Source organism: Coturnix japonica, chromosome 6 (genome assembly GCF_001577835.2).
Source record: "Coturnix japonica isolate 7356 chromosome 6, Coturnix japonica 2.1, whole genome shotgun sequence".
Taxonomy (NCBI): Eukaryota; Metazoa; Chordata; class Aves; order Galliformes; family Phasianidae; genus Coturnix; species Coturnix japonica.
Genome location: NC_029521.1, coordinates 10,218,096 through 10,232,594, shown reverse-complemented (window position 1 = coordinate 10,232,594; position 14,499 = coordinate 10,218,096). Strand labels below are relative to the sequence as shown.

At 40.1% G+C, this 14,499-nt stretch overlaps 1 protein-coding gene across 8 annotated transcripts in view; it reads left to right on the top strand.

The window, feature by feature from the left end:
• The window catches only part of ZMIZ1 (zinc finger MIZ-type containing 1), a 319,493-nt gene that overhangs the window by 114,263 nt on the left and 190,731 nt on the right, over nucleotides 1-14,499 (top strand). The window contains exon 1 of one of the 8 annotated variants that reach the window (XM_015866339.2): nucleotides 8,263-8,285. The exons of the other annotated variants lie outside the window; for them this stretch is intronic. The gene's annotated coding sequence lies outside the window, so the exon portion shown is untranslated. Of the gene's footprint in view, nucleotides 1-8,262; nucleotides 8,286-14,499 lie in introns of those variants that run through there. 8 annotated transcript variants of the gene reach the window in all.

Below are 14,499 nucleotides of genomic sequence, written 5' to 3'. Positions count from 1 at the left end.
ATAATACTGAGTGTTTGGCTTTTGTGATCGGTGTCAGCAGGTGTCCAGAATGGTGGAAAATGCTGAAATCAAAGGTGAATGTTTTCCAGAGCAGATCCCTAATGCTGACCTTTGAATAAGGCAGGGCTACTCTTCTGCAATTGAATGCACCAAGGGAGTTGGACACCTGTCTCCCTTTGTGCCCTAGAAACTCAGTCTAAAATCGTGTGTGTGGCCCATCATAACTGTTTTGTTACCTCTTTTGAAATGTACTCATCATTCAAACAACTAAGGTTGACTTCAGACAGAGGAAGATTAGGCTGTGAAAAGCATGTGTTCTTGGCAGCCTATTGCTGTCTCTGAACGAAGTTTCTGCCATTCAGATGTCAGCTAGGCAGCTCAGATGATTATTCCACAAACTATTAGAATCAACCTGAGCTAAGCTAGTTTAAACATGTAAGTAGTAGCTTTGGATTATTCCTTCTGCAAGGAACAGATCATTACAGAAGTAGCCCAGCTGGCTGATAAGAAGTAAATTTTTCCATGTGACTCTTCCTTGTCTTTCCTTTGCCAAGTTTTAACTAGAGTTTCTGGGATAATGATGCTTGGAACAAATTAAAATAACAGTAACAATAAAAACGGTTCAGTTAAGGCTAGAGAAGACGAAGTGATACCTAACTTCTGATGGTGAAAAATGGCAGTAGTGAGTTGCTGTTTGGTTAGGTATTGATACTTTTCAACCAGTAGAGTCTCAACCATGTGAATAGGATACATGGTTGTGCTCAGAATGCTTAGGGGGAAAATAAAAAAGCAACACTTTGCTTACTTGAACAGTTTGTTTTCTTCTAGCCTGCAGTATTGGCCAAGTGCCTCTATGGTAATTCCTGTTTTCTTCTTGCTGCACTCCATGTGATGGGAATTTCTTAGAAACATCCCAGGGGCAAGAGGTGTGTTTGGCTGCTGCATGCCAGTGCGCTAAAGCAGTGCTGAAGGTGCTGGAATTGATTTTTATGTGTCTCTCCTAAAATACCCTTCACTACACTGTTACAGATTCTTGCAAGGCCCATTCATAGAAGAACAGTGGCCCTGCATCAGGGGAAACTGCTTTGCTTGGTCGATCTGCTGTCAAAGGTGATTGTGGAGGCAGACCAGCAGGTTAAGCCCAGCTATGGACAACAAGCTCATGAACAGGTTCCAAAGGAAGCATATGTTCTCATCTGTGAATGCTGGGGAGTAGATGGGAAACAAAGCACAGATAGTGGCTGGGCTCACAAACACACCTTGTCTGTCATCCCGGGAGGCAGAATCCCAAGCTAGGTGGATCACTAGATTTAACCCAGCATGGCATGTCTGTGGTTCCCACGGCATTCAGGTTTATAACAATGCTTAAATTATTATTCATACTGTATTTTAAGTTACATCAACAAGAATAGCAGAGGTGTAGGCTAAGTAGTCTTTATTCTTGTTTTTTTTTTTTATTTTTTTTTTTCAGAATTAAACAATAAACTTTTGTTTATTATTTGGGGAATTTTAAACAACCTACTTATAAAAGAATAATGTTTCAGGTAAAAAATTGTGGACAGCAATCTCTCAGCTCTGTTATTGCTTTGGTTGCCATTAGTTTTTCATTTGAGATGTACAGCAAGAAGTCAGTTCCATCCCACTATTTCTGGTAGAAAATTAAAGGCAGTTGGATTTCAGTTTGGAAAAATGGCCATAAACAGAGAACTCTCTGGGGATTGGGTTTCTGCAAATCTGTGAAGTTGCTAATTACTCCTATGAGCTGTTGTATTAAAGTAAAAATAGAAAATGTAAAATATTGATTATATATGCAAGTACAAGAAACATACATTTGTGTACTAGCTCTTTAGAATCATGTAGATAAAAATAGTTTTAAATCACATTTTACCTTATAATTTGGCAGAAAAAGTTATACTGTTGCTATTGAGGAAATATGTATGAACATGAGGCTTGCGTTTTGTGGAGTAAGTTTTATTGCATCTGTATCGTTAAATGAAGTTAACACTGGAAGTCTTCTGGATCTCTTTTTTTTTGTACGTAAGAGACATGTGCATGTTATCATGGTGTGGCAGTGAGCAATACACTGAAGTTCAGACTGGGAGAGATCTTAGCCGTTCCACCAAATGCATGCTTTAAACCAGGTATTTGCTGTAGGCCCTATGAACAGTGGTCTGGTATTTCATGTTACTGTGTCATTTGAACGGCCTTGTCAATATTTTTCCTAGTGCTGCAACTCCTTTTTCTTTGCACTTATGTTTAGGTGATTTAGCAAATGCCTTTCTCAACCAAAATAATCTCACTGATTTAGTAGTATATAGCAAAATCCTGTTTTCTGTTTGTTTGGAACTAGATGATTTTTAAGGACCCCTCCAACCTAAGCCATTCTATGATTCTTCCCACGTCATTGCATCCACTGTGAGTTTTTGTTTTGAACCGTTGCCAACTATAGTATTCAGCCAGTAGCTTTCAAACCGTTCTCTGCCAGTGTCTTCTTAAAATGACTGGTCTGGGAGCTTTGAAGACAACATAATTCTTTGCATAATCCACATATCTTCTAAGATGGTATGTATATAATATGTTTTGAGTAATTACATAATAAAGTAGTCATCCAGTAAATGATAGTGTTCCTTAGTAGGGAGCCTCAATAATATCTCTGGCATAAATAAAACTTTCTTTTTTAAAATAGCTATTGTCAAATTGCTTTAAGTATTAGTAGTGTTTATCTCAAATTGAACTGATTTCAAGTTCACTTTCTGCTTTTTTATAGAATGATTCTTCTTCATTGAGAATGAACTAGAGTATTTTAGAAATAGTGTTGGCTGTGGTGTTTCATTTCAATGCTTAGTCCCTGCCTAAACAGCATCTTGCATGGCCGTTGGTGTTAGTCTCAAATTACCCTTTATTAAAGAGCTTGTGTAACCAATATCCACGCTGGTTCCTAACCAGATGACATTATACACAAAACCAGGGAATTGAACAAACTTGCCCATTTTGTTTCATAAAGGTAGTTGGATTTCGGAAAACAGGTTAGTGGATTGGAATCAGTTTTGATATAATATACAATAATCATTATTGTCAATAATATACAACATACAACATTCGGAGGATTGCCTTTGCCTTCTGTAGCTGGTAAATTCATTTCTTTGCATATGAATACATGCACAATCAAGTTTGCAATTGATTTTTTTTGGGTTTTTTTTTTGGTTTTTTTTTGGTTTTTTTTTTGGCCACACACGCACACAGCACATTATCATGTTGAAGCTTCAAGCTAAATGTGTGAGCCCAGGTGTCATGTTTCTAATGCCTTTTGCATGAAATGTGAAATAATTGCTGAAGTGTAAGTGCATATATTTGTGGAAGGCAAAGTACAGACACGCTCTCTGATTTCAAAAGTCTTAAGAAAATGCGTGTGATGAGGCCACACAATCTTCAAAACAACGTTTGTGCTCTTAAATTTTAAAGTTTTCAATCTTTAAAGTGAGTGGATGATAGAATATTTTAAATACCTCCGTATGTGTTTATATTTAGTAGGAGTAAAATCACTTACACAGAGCTAACTGACTACTACTAACATCTGCTGAAGTCATTTTCATGAAATGTTTCTCTTAAGTTTCTGTGCTGTGGAGCAGTGGCCACCTACCGAGATGGGAAGAAACATTCAGGTGTGGCATTTGATTAAATAAATGAAGCAAGAGAATTGTGGATAAGTAAAAATAAACGGCAAGGAGATAATGGAGGGAAAGCAAAAAATGCTCCTATGCAAAAAGCAGCAGACAATGGCCGCCACTTTAAGATGGTGCCAAACCCCTAGAAGGATCAAAGGCTTTATTCTTGTTGGAAATACTGAAAGAAGGTCAAGTTCAAAAGTGGCTTTGAGTCAAAAAGGAAGGAGGAGAGGGCTATGGTTCAATCACTGAGACAAGTAACTCCAGATAATGTGTAAGTGTCTGAGATGTCATCAAGAGGGCTGCTGCCTAGGAAGAGACCTGCCTAGCTTGTATTTTCAGTATAGAGCCACATTAAATCAATATTTGAAATAGGCTGCTCCAGGTGCAGGTTATCATTATACCCTATTTACTGTCCTTTATTGATCCTCTGCTTCCATGTATGTTACACTGGGTCTTTTGAGGCCATATGCCTTGGTTGTCTTGTGGCAATAAGTCAAGATGTTCTATAAACGCTTCCTAATGAATTATGGGGGGAAAAAAATAACACTCTTCCTTAACTGGTTAAGATTTCTAGGAGGAGAGTGAAGACTCTTGTGTAATTTAACCCTGAAACTTGTGTAATATAAACTGTGTTCTCTCAAACAAAGCTATAAATTGGCATGAATGCTGAATATACAACATTGTCTGTATTGCCACTGTATCACCTTGAACTCATGGGTAAATGTTTTTGTTGTGCATGGATGCAAGTGATACCTAGCCCAAACATATAGAAAACTGAAGTTAAAACAAGTTTTGGTAAGTGATAAAGTTGTTCTGAGAAAACTTTTTTTTTTTTTTTTTCAATATATGATTTTTACAACATTCTTCTGAACTTTACCAGTTTCCATTTCTCAGGAATAAAGACTAAGTAAAAGCTTGGGTAAATTGCAAGAAATGCATATCCTTGAGGTAAATGTCAGTGTGACAGCTCTTGGGACTATATGTTATGAAAGGATTTTTTCAAAGAGCATGAGCAGCTAGAAGACATCTGTTTCCAGCTGTGTCTTGTTGTTTTTTAGAAACACTGGTGGGAGTAAATGGGTAATTTGGTTTCTGTGCTATTACTTTTGGCTCCTTCAACCTTGCTTGCCAGAGAGAGTGCTAGTGAAGTAGCAACTCTAGTTGGAAGCTGTAACTAACAGCGTACCCCAGGGGTCAGCATGTACATCATCTTTGATGATCAGGATGATGGGGCAAGTTTGCTGAGGGTACAGAACTGAGAGGAGTAGTTGATATAGCAAAGGGCTTTGGTGTCATTCAGAGAGACCTGAACAAACTGGGGAAATTTAGTAAAGGGAAAAGTAAAGTTCTGCACCTGCTGAGGAACAGCCTCAGCCTGTACTGGGGCCACCTAATTGCAAAGCAGCTTGGAAGGACCAGGAGTTCCAAGTTGACACCAACTTGAACACGCGCCAGCATTGTGTCCTTGCCCCAGTTACTGTTTATTGCTTCTACAAATTCCTACTGATATCTTGGGCTGCATTAGCAGTGTTGCTGACAGGCTGAGGGAGATGATTCTTCCCTTCTGCTCTCCTGGTGAGGTCATACCTGCAGTGCAAGGTCCCCAGTGCAAGAGAGACAAGAAGATATCAAAGGGTCTGGACCACCTCTCCCATGAGGAAAGGGTGAGTGGGTTGCAACTTCTTATTCTTGGGAAGAGATGCCTTAGAGGAACATGACCAATAGCAATACTTGAAGGGAGAGTGCAAAGAAAATTGGGCCCAGCTCTTTTCAGTGGTGCCTATTGACAGGACAAGAGGTAGTAAATACAAACTGAAATACAAGATCTAAACATGAGAAAATACTTTTCATATGAAGGTGGCTGAGCACTGGCACGGTTGCTCTTAGAGTCTCTTGAGTCTCTTCCTTGCAGATCTCCAAAAAGCACCTGAATGTGGGCCTGGCACCATGCTTGGGTGTCTGTGGAGCTGGGTCAGGTGGACCTAGAGGGCCCTGTCACACTCAGCCTTGCTGTGATTCTCTAACTCTGTCCATGTTTTCAGTGAGGTGGGTCCTCACACACTATGACCCACCGTTGATTTCTGTGTTGTATATACATACGTAGGATTTAGTGATCTTATTCCTGGTAATTTCAAAAATTACCACAGAATGAAATCTGAAGGAAATTGCATAACAAGCACTGTGAGACCAATACTTTTGCTGTAAGAGAATGTATTCCCGCAGGTAGAACAGCCAGCCAAAAACAAAGGGGAGGGAGGGGGATGGGGGCTATGGGGGCCTGGGTGGTAAGCTGTGCATTTGTAGCTGTAGAATGCCTTACTGGTTTTGGGAGTCCTCTCCTATAAATGTCAAAACAAAAATGGCAGTGGGCCTGATCTCAGATATATATACAAATGTTTTGATTAGATAGTATCTGGATTTTAGAAATAGATGAGATCTAATATGCTAAGAAGGAAGGATTTCTTCAATTAAAAAAAAAAAATAAATCAAAAACAAAACTTTATAGCACCCTGAGCCTCTGATAATCTCAGCAAGAGATACTAACAGTTAGATTGATGAGGAAGTGTCTTCTACAGGCATCTCAATATTTTAGCTGTAGTTTTTCAAAAAAATTGTGAGGTGTAATGCTATCAAATGAGATACAAGAGTCTGAAAACCCCCACTCAATAAGCTGATACGTTCTTCAGGAAATTGATGATATATCCAAAGCTGTTTTTCTAGATAGCAATCACTGGCACAGCTTCCCAAAATGAATGTGAAATCTAAACACTGACAGACGCCTATGTCTGCTTATAGAGGTGCTGGTTTTGTATACAGACTTCTGGTCTTATCTTGAAAGGGATTCTGACACACAACAAAACCAATGAAAACAGTTTCAGCCAGCAGTACTTTCTTGTGACCTTACACATTCCTTGGTTTTTGTTTGAGATTAATACAAAGAGGATTTGGTGTTTTCTTTTTATTTCTTTCTTCTTTTTTTTTTTTCTTTTTTTAATGACCAAACATACTGGATAAAAGCAGGTCCTGCAGTTAAAAGATAAGATACATATTTAAACTCAGGCATATTCTCCCATATTGGAGGAAAATTATGAATGCATGTCTTTTTATTAAGTCTTTGTGTGCAGGGCATAGAATGAAACATCTATAAAGGTTGTTTTCTTTGCTTATATATTTATTAAGTTATTTATTTGGAATAGCTGAACGTTTTCTCACGTGGATCTATCTTGTGGTTAATCTGGAAGTTTTGTTTGCTCTCAGAACTGTATGAATGAAGTAGTGTCTGCTGGACAAACTGCTGTTTTGCATTAAAGTTGCTTGATAGGAGGAGAACCAAGATAGAAACAACAAAACATACGGGTGTGTGATAGATTGTAACTTCTTTCAAATAAGTGTTCCCAGGTTACATCTATTAAATTAAAAGCTACTGTCCGAAAGGGCACTCTTCTGTGTTTGGAGAGGAACCATAGTGGTGTCTGTGTGGGCCAGGAGTATCCCATTGGGTGGGGTGAGCCCAGGACAAAGCTGCTGAGCCCAGGGACCCAGCAGGAAGCATGGAAGTTCAGGCTCTGAGAGTTAGATGGGTGGCGTTTGGTTGGGCAGACCATTTGTGCTTTACAGACCTGCTGTGGTGACCTTTAATGCAGTGAGTAGCAAAAATGGGCAATCCTTGCCTGGGCTGAGTCATTGCCTAAACAGCCAAATACATAAATGAGCTGAATTTTCACTGAGTGGCTTTTTCACAGACTGCTGTAATTCCAGCTTGTTCCACTTTCCCACCTACATAATAAGTGATCTTTAGTGTTTGCACATGGATGTCTTGGAGTCATCAATTATTTACCTTCTTGACTGCATGTGTGTGAGAAGGGATTTGGTTATTCTGGTTTTACAGGATGCAGGCAGGGCACGATCTGCCATGCAGGATGTGTCTGTGATGCCTTGCACTGCTCCACAGAATGTCATACAGCTCTGCAAAAGCTATGAGGAAGGGAGTTTGTCTCTGTTTTGCTTTATTCTTAGAGGACTGAAGGGCAAAATGCTGCAGTCATCTGACAGGAAAGAACATTGCCTTTGCTCACTTTCTGTTTAATCTCTGGGCCCTTAAAAAAAAAAAAAAAAAAAAAAGGTTGCTGTTTCAAAGCCTCATACTGGTATAGGAGTCTTGTGTCTACTGAAGTTAGCCCACACCAGCTCAGCCGCTGTTCCTTTGAAGGCAAGGTGCAATATGTTGTTTGCTTAGCCTTGGCAATGCCGTTCCCTCCCCAACTTCTTTGTCCCTCCTCTCCCCTTCCCCCACCTCCCCAATTATTTTCCAGAGCCCTTGGCTTGCTGCTTCTGGGGCAGCAGCAGCAGCTGCTCGTGCTGTCCTGTAATTCTTCCATCACGGTCACAGGGGACTGGGAGGGAAAAGGCTGTCTGTCTCAGCAGCAGTCCACCAGCTGCTGCTACAATGTATAATGCACAAATTTGCAAAATATAGCTTTTAATTTTGCTTTGCAGTCAGAATGAAAAACTAGAACACACCAGCACTGCCATCATTGATTGATTAATACAAATCCATGTTCCTGCTTCTTGGTTCAGACTCAGACCAAAAGTACTGGAAGTGGCTGAAAATAAAAGGTAAGAATTCTGACAGACTTTCAAACTGATGGAGTAATTGATGATACAGTGCTGTGTGTGTATGCTTGAGAATACGCTACCAAAAAAATCTGTTGAATAGCACAAAATATTCAGCTACATTGGAGTGTAAATTATGCTTATGGTCCTCTTACCTTCTGAAGTATGCAGATAAGCAGGGTTTCTTTGTTCCAAGTGTCAGTGAATGAGGGAGTTCCACAGACTGTAGCATAAGTAGTTTTCCTGAAATCTGTATTGAAATATTTTTGTTGCTGTTGTTTTGAGGCTTTCTTTCAAGGGATCAGAAAGAGGAGAAAGGATGAAAGGAGAGCAGGGAGCGTAGTTACTGTCTTTTGTCTCCTGGCCATGAGGTTAGAGCATCGACAAGACTGCTTGTTCTGTGCCCAGTCATGCACTGAGAGTAAGGAAACAGCACACAGAAAGGGTAAACAGTCCCCACACTACCATTGTAAATAGGTTTGTAGCCTCTTTAGTGTGTGCTTATGAATGACCAATCTTTTTGTGGAACCATTTGAGAACAACTAGCCAAAACATGGCCTGAATTTGTTACAGAACTAAATATGCACAGAGTAGTTTGTGTAGCTCAGAAGAGCTGAACTATAAAACACTGTTCATCTATAAAAATAATCCATGTGGTTGTGGCACATGTTGGCTGAAGAAAGACTGCAGCACGTAAACCTGAGTGAACTAATTTTACCACAAGTCAGTTTTGCCGCTAATGTCCCTGGAGACCCTGTTGACTGTTTTGTTTTTCTCTAAATGCTCTGAGATCCTTTGTCATGGAAGCTGTAGGGTAACTGCAGAGCATGGAAGTTGGCACAGGAACACACTGTGTTGTTATGGGGAATGTGGGACAATCTTGACCAGGCTTCTTGCTGTTGGCAGAGGTGGTAGCAGCTGACTGTCCACTTTTCTCAGCTGGTTTATTCCAGAGCTAGAACCTTGGAGTAGCCAGCTGCTGTGCTGTAGTGCTGGCTGGAGGCTGCCCAAAGGGACTGTAGGGATGGGGCTGGTGGTGGTCTGCTGTCCTTCAGCATGCAGGACACAATGAACCCAAATGCTGAGCAATCACTTGTCCTGTTTTGACCGAGTCCACATTTTTAACTATTCTGCTGAACATCTGTGAGTGTAGTAGCATGCGAGTTGTACATTTTGCTTCTAATTAATATACATCAGGACCAAACATAAGTTTCAAATGCAAATTTGCCTGAATTTAGGTGCAAGGGGGTCTGAACCTTACCATTGTGAAACAAGCTAAATCTATCAGTAAGGACATAGTGTGGTCTTTTTCTGATCCCCAAACCTCCCATCCTCATTTTTGTAGTTCCAGTGTGATGTTAATGTCAAAAAATCTGAAGTAAAAGCATAAGGAAACTCTCATTTCACAAGATTTGATACTCCCAATAACTACATAGTACAGATATGCTGGCAGATCTGAACTAAACCTAGATCTGTCCTTGGGACTCCAAAGGAAAAAAAAAATAAATCAAAATAGCACACTGTGTACATGTGTGCACTGATTAGCTTAAATCTGTTGAAATTCTCTAGCATGTGAAAAACACAACCCCGAGTGTACACCATGCCTTCCAGCTCCAGGGCAAATACACTATGAATAGATTTATTACATGGTGACCCATTATACAGGCACCTGGGAGGGAAGAGAAAGGAAGAGGGGTGTTTTGCCTGAAGTTCTTTCTGATTTTAAAATAAACAGGGTATGCTCCAATATTTATATAAAAGTAATGTTCAATGGTCTCATTTAATTGGGAAGAGAGGTCAAATCCAGGAAAGTGCTGATGCTTTATGCAGCTAAAATGAAAGTGTGCTGCCTGCACACTTACACAGGGAAGACAGAAAAACAAAAACAGTAACAAAACCAACAACCAAACAAGAGAGACTGTACTGTGTTCAAAAGTATTCACAGCAGAATACTTGGAAACACTGCTTTAGCTCAGCTTCATAATATTACACATGGCTAGTTTTTCCGAAGTACCAGAAATTGACTACTGAAAACAATCCGAGCTTTAGACACTAAGGGAAGACTGCTAGAATACATTTGAAGACTTCAGTGGTAGCAAACCATGTTGGATCTTGCTAACTTTCTTCTGACCATATGGCTACAAAAGCCTCCAAGACTCACAGAGAAGATGCTAAGAAAGCAAGCTTTCTTTTTCCAATATGTGTTTTCATTCGTCTTCCTCTGGCAATAAAAGCATCTACCTTCTGCCAGTGTTTCCTGAGTTATGCAGTGAATTCTTTTGAAGATTATTAAATTGGCATTTTCTTGACTTTTCCTTTCTTTTAAAACTAATATCTTTAACATCTGACCAAACTCCCAGGCAGAGCTATTTCCATGCAGTAGTAGTAATCCCAGCGCTACAAACAAGATGCTGATTCTCACTAGGTTCTTACTATGCAAGCTGTTTTCCATCTATTCTGTAAGAAATGATTTTTAATTAAGAGAATGGCATTAAATTCTCAATGACAACCAACATTTACTTATTTCTTCCCCTGTCCTTCCACACCTTCCTGTTTAGACACTGTGCACACAGAGTATCACTTCAGGGGCACAGCTAGTCCGTGAATAATTGAAGGAGTGGTTTTTAGGGGAATACTTTGAACTTTTTCAGCAGCTACTGTCTGACTATGCATCTGCTGTGTAACTCTCTAAACATCAAAGTTAGAAGGTGGCCTTTACTACATTTCATTTCTATAAAACTTTGTGCAGCAGGACCATAATCTGTTGATCCATTCTGGTGATGAGAATAATACATTTTAAGAAAAGAAGTACAGGGGAAAAGAATAATAGGAAATAATTTCAGAAGAGGGAACTAAAAGCACATTGCAGTCCCTATGACAGAATATGATATTTAGGCAATGGAAAACTGATTCCTTAATTCCACAGCCAGAAAAGTCCTTAGGGTGATGAGGGCCTGGCACATGGGTGCTGTGTCACAAGGCCAGGGCTGGATGATGCCCTGGGCTCCTGATCTGCTGGGTGGCAGGCAGCCCATGGCAGGAAGTTGGAGCAGGGTGGGCCTTAAGGCCCCTTTCAACCCAAACTAGTCTGTAATGCTGTGATTTCTATGATCAGACCTGTTAAAAATATATATTGTTCAAGATCTTGCCTTTAAAGGGAGGGATAGACAAAGAGGTAAGAAAAAAAGTTCTGCACTTGCTAAACATGTCACTTGGGATAGCATCACTTGTTTGTCCTGAGTAAACACAAAGGCAGATCAAGGGCCAGAGGATAATCTTTCACTCTAAATTGTTTTCCTGTAATATCTGAGGCTGCACAGTGTAAAATCAGGAGAGTGGAGAAGGCTTTTCTCAGTCTCTCACTTTGCCTGCTGATACAGGCATGATTACATTATACAAACATTTGCTCCATTAATTGTGATTATTCCTAATCCTGCATTTTGCTTAATGGCAAAACATTTCACTGGAGGAAAAAAAAAAATTAGATTAAAGTAAAGACGTTCAGACAGTAGAGGCTGCTAATTGAATCTGGAAGGGATACTCCCCTGATATAAAGTCAAAATTGCAAAAGTTATTACTGACATAACTAGAGGAGTGATACCTGAAAATCCTTAGATGTTATTGTAATAGCTTAATGCCACATTGAGGCCTTGCAGTTCTTCTGTGGAGGCTAGCAGTACTTTCACCAAGGCCAAACCATGATGTGGGAAAGTTTATGTAACCTTCTTGCCCTGGCCTACACAGACAGGATCTCTCCTGCAGCTCCTCTCCCTGCTGGAGTGCCTGAGCCAGGTGGTGGTGGTGGTGGTGGGCTGGGTGCAGGAAGGCATGAATGTGGGCACTTCTTGGGGGAGGTCAGAGACATGCAGTGCTGTGTCTGAGGAATGGTGCAGCGGTGCTTCATAGGTGAATCTTGAGGTTGTAGTGTTTGTTAAAGCTTTTGAAAGAGAACGTTATTCTAAAAGAGAAAAACCCTCAATTACTTTTCAGTCAAATATTCTTGTTGTTTCAAGTAGTTTAAGCCTAAGTATTTCCGGGTTATTTCCAGTTTCTTGGTGCAACACAGTTTTAGATTCATAGAGAAGCATGTAGTTTATGTATGTCATTAAGGAACTCCTGTGAAATACAGGTTCACTGATTTGAAATGGCTCTCTGACATCAGCTAATTTCTGTTCTGAGCCACCCCCACCCCTGGGTCCATTAGGCCTAAGTCAGATTAGTTCAGTGACTCTTATCAGGCCTCTTTTTCCTGTTACCCCCTGATAAATTTATATGACTTGGAGTGAACTCCAAGCATAACTTTATGCCTGCTGGGGACAGGAGCTGCGTTTGCTGAAGCTCTGTGCTGGTGAACAGAACCCCACTGTGCTCTATATGGGAAAGTGTGTGGGTGGCAATTTACATGGTAAACAAAGGCAGGCAGGGAAGGCAGATAGTTAGGCTTATGTTTCTTAATGCCTAGGATCTGCTTGAAACATTGCTGTTGAGAATTAACAGCAAGAAATATCACAAGAGGGAGATTGCTGCAGATTTTGCTATTTTTAAATACCGATCTTTGATTAAAAAGAATTTTTAATTCATGTTTATTGTGAAATTTAATTTATGATGTGAAATTAATTTTAGGGATATCAACTGTCCTGATCTTGTAGTAAGAGCAAATAAAGTCTGTACCTTCATCTGTTTCCTTTAGAAATAAATGGGAAGCTTTTATTTCACAAGCAAAAAGGGCTCACAGGCAAACAGTGGACGTGATATCCCCCCCACTCCTGCTGCCTTAAATAGGTCCTTTGCTTGTTTGTCATCAGAGGTGGAGGGAAGCTACATGAATTAGATGGCAGGGGACTAGAAATAGTGTCAGGAAGTATTGACATCCTTATTTGTGCCGTGTATCTACTATGTGACCTTGGACAAGTCTCTTCACCTATGCCATATCCTGTTATTAGATTATAAATCTCTGCTGGGAGAATGCATGTTGTGGTTTGCTTTTGTGTCTAGCAAGGGGTCTATAGATGTTATTGTAAAACAAGTAATAGAAAAAAGGGCAGCAGTTTTTTCCTGGAATGCTGGTCTCTGATGGAGATAGTGTTTTCTTCTTCAATCCAGCTGTCCGGCTCTGATGCCCAGCTCGGAAACATCCTTTACTCTGTTGCCTTCCTAGTTGCAACAGGAAAAAAAAACAAAAAAAACCCAAAAAATCTTTTTTAAGCATAAATGTTGAGACTGACTGTGTAGCCTTTGAAAAGGATGACACATTTTCCAAAACAGAAGAAATAAGATATGGTTATTTGCAATGTGTTCTCCTCCATTAAAGTATGCTTTTTCCATGATACCAATGTGTGAGTTGGGCATTTCAGCTGTGGTGACAACATATGCTCCCCCGTGGTGGGGGGAGGGGGTGCTGCCATCCAGCAGCAGCCAGGGGAGGGGATCCATCCCACATGCATCCTTCCAGTTGTTTTTTGAGGGAAGCATGGCTTTTATTTTTTAACTTCCACAGTATTTGGGAAACTGGAATTATATTTTTCAAGATTTTTGCTAGTAGTGTACTGATGGTAAAGGAGAGAAGTAAGATTTCCATGAAGTAGTCACTTAATTGTAGGACTGAAGTCTGTAATTTCAGAATATTATTTAAATTCAAAGTAACATAAAGATTACTTTTTAATGGTTTCATAATGTCAGAAAGGGTAAATATGTCAGTCTAATCTATGTGCCTTTGTAGAGCCAGGAGTCTCCCTACCAATATTTCTATCACGCTGTTTAATTTGTTGAAGCTTCTTTTAAAAGATGTCACATGATGCAGCAATTAAAAAAGTAAGAAAATTAAGATAGCAGAGACATGACATGAATACAGCATGGTGGTCGTGTGGTTCACATTGCTTTGAATAATATTCGTATGCTGTCCCTATTTGCTCCTCGGGCATGACTTTGCTAATATCAGTGAGAGTATTGACAAGACCTTTCCTGATAATTACAGCCTAAATATAATTAAATATGAAGGTGGTGCTAGCAAAGTGCTAATTGGCTTACTAATAAACTTCTGATTTTTTGCTTTCTGAGAGCTGCTGAATTGGCTGTTGGTACAGCAGTTCTCCGAAAGCATAGGCACAACACAGGGCCAGAAGGCTGTCAGGATTCAGGGTGATGGCTGGGAGCAGGACATGGGCACAGAGCTGCTCAGCTCTCTGGGACATCAGGGAGGCACCATGCAACTCCCACC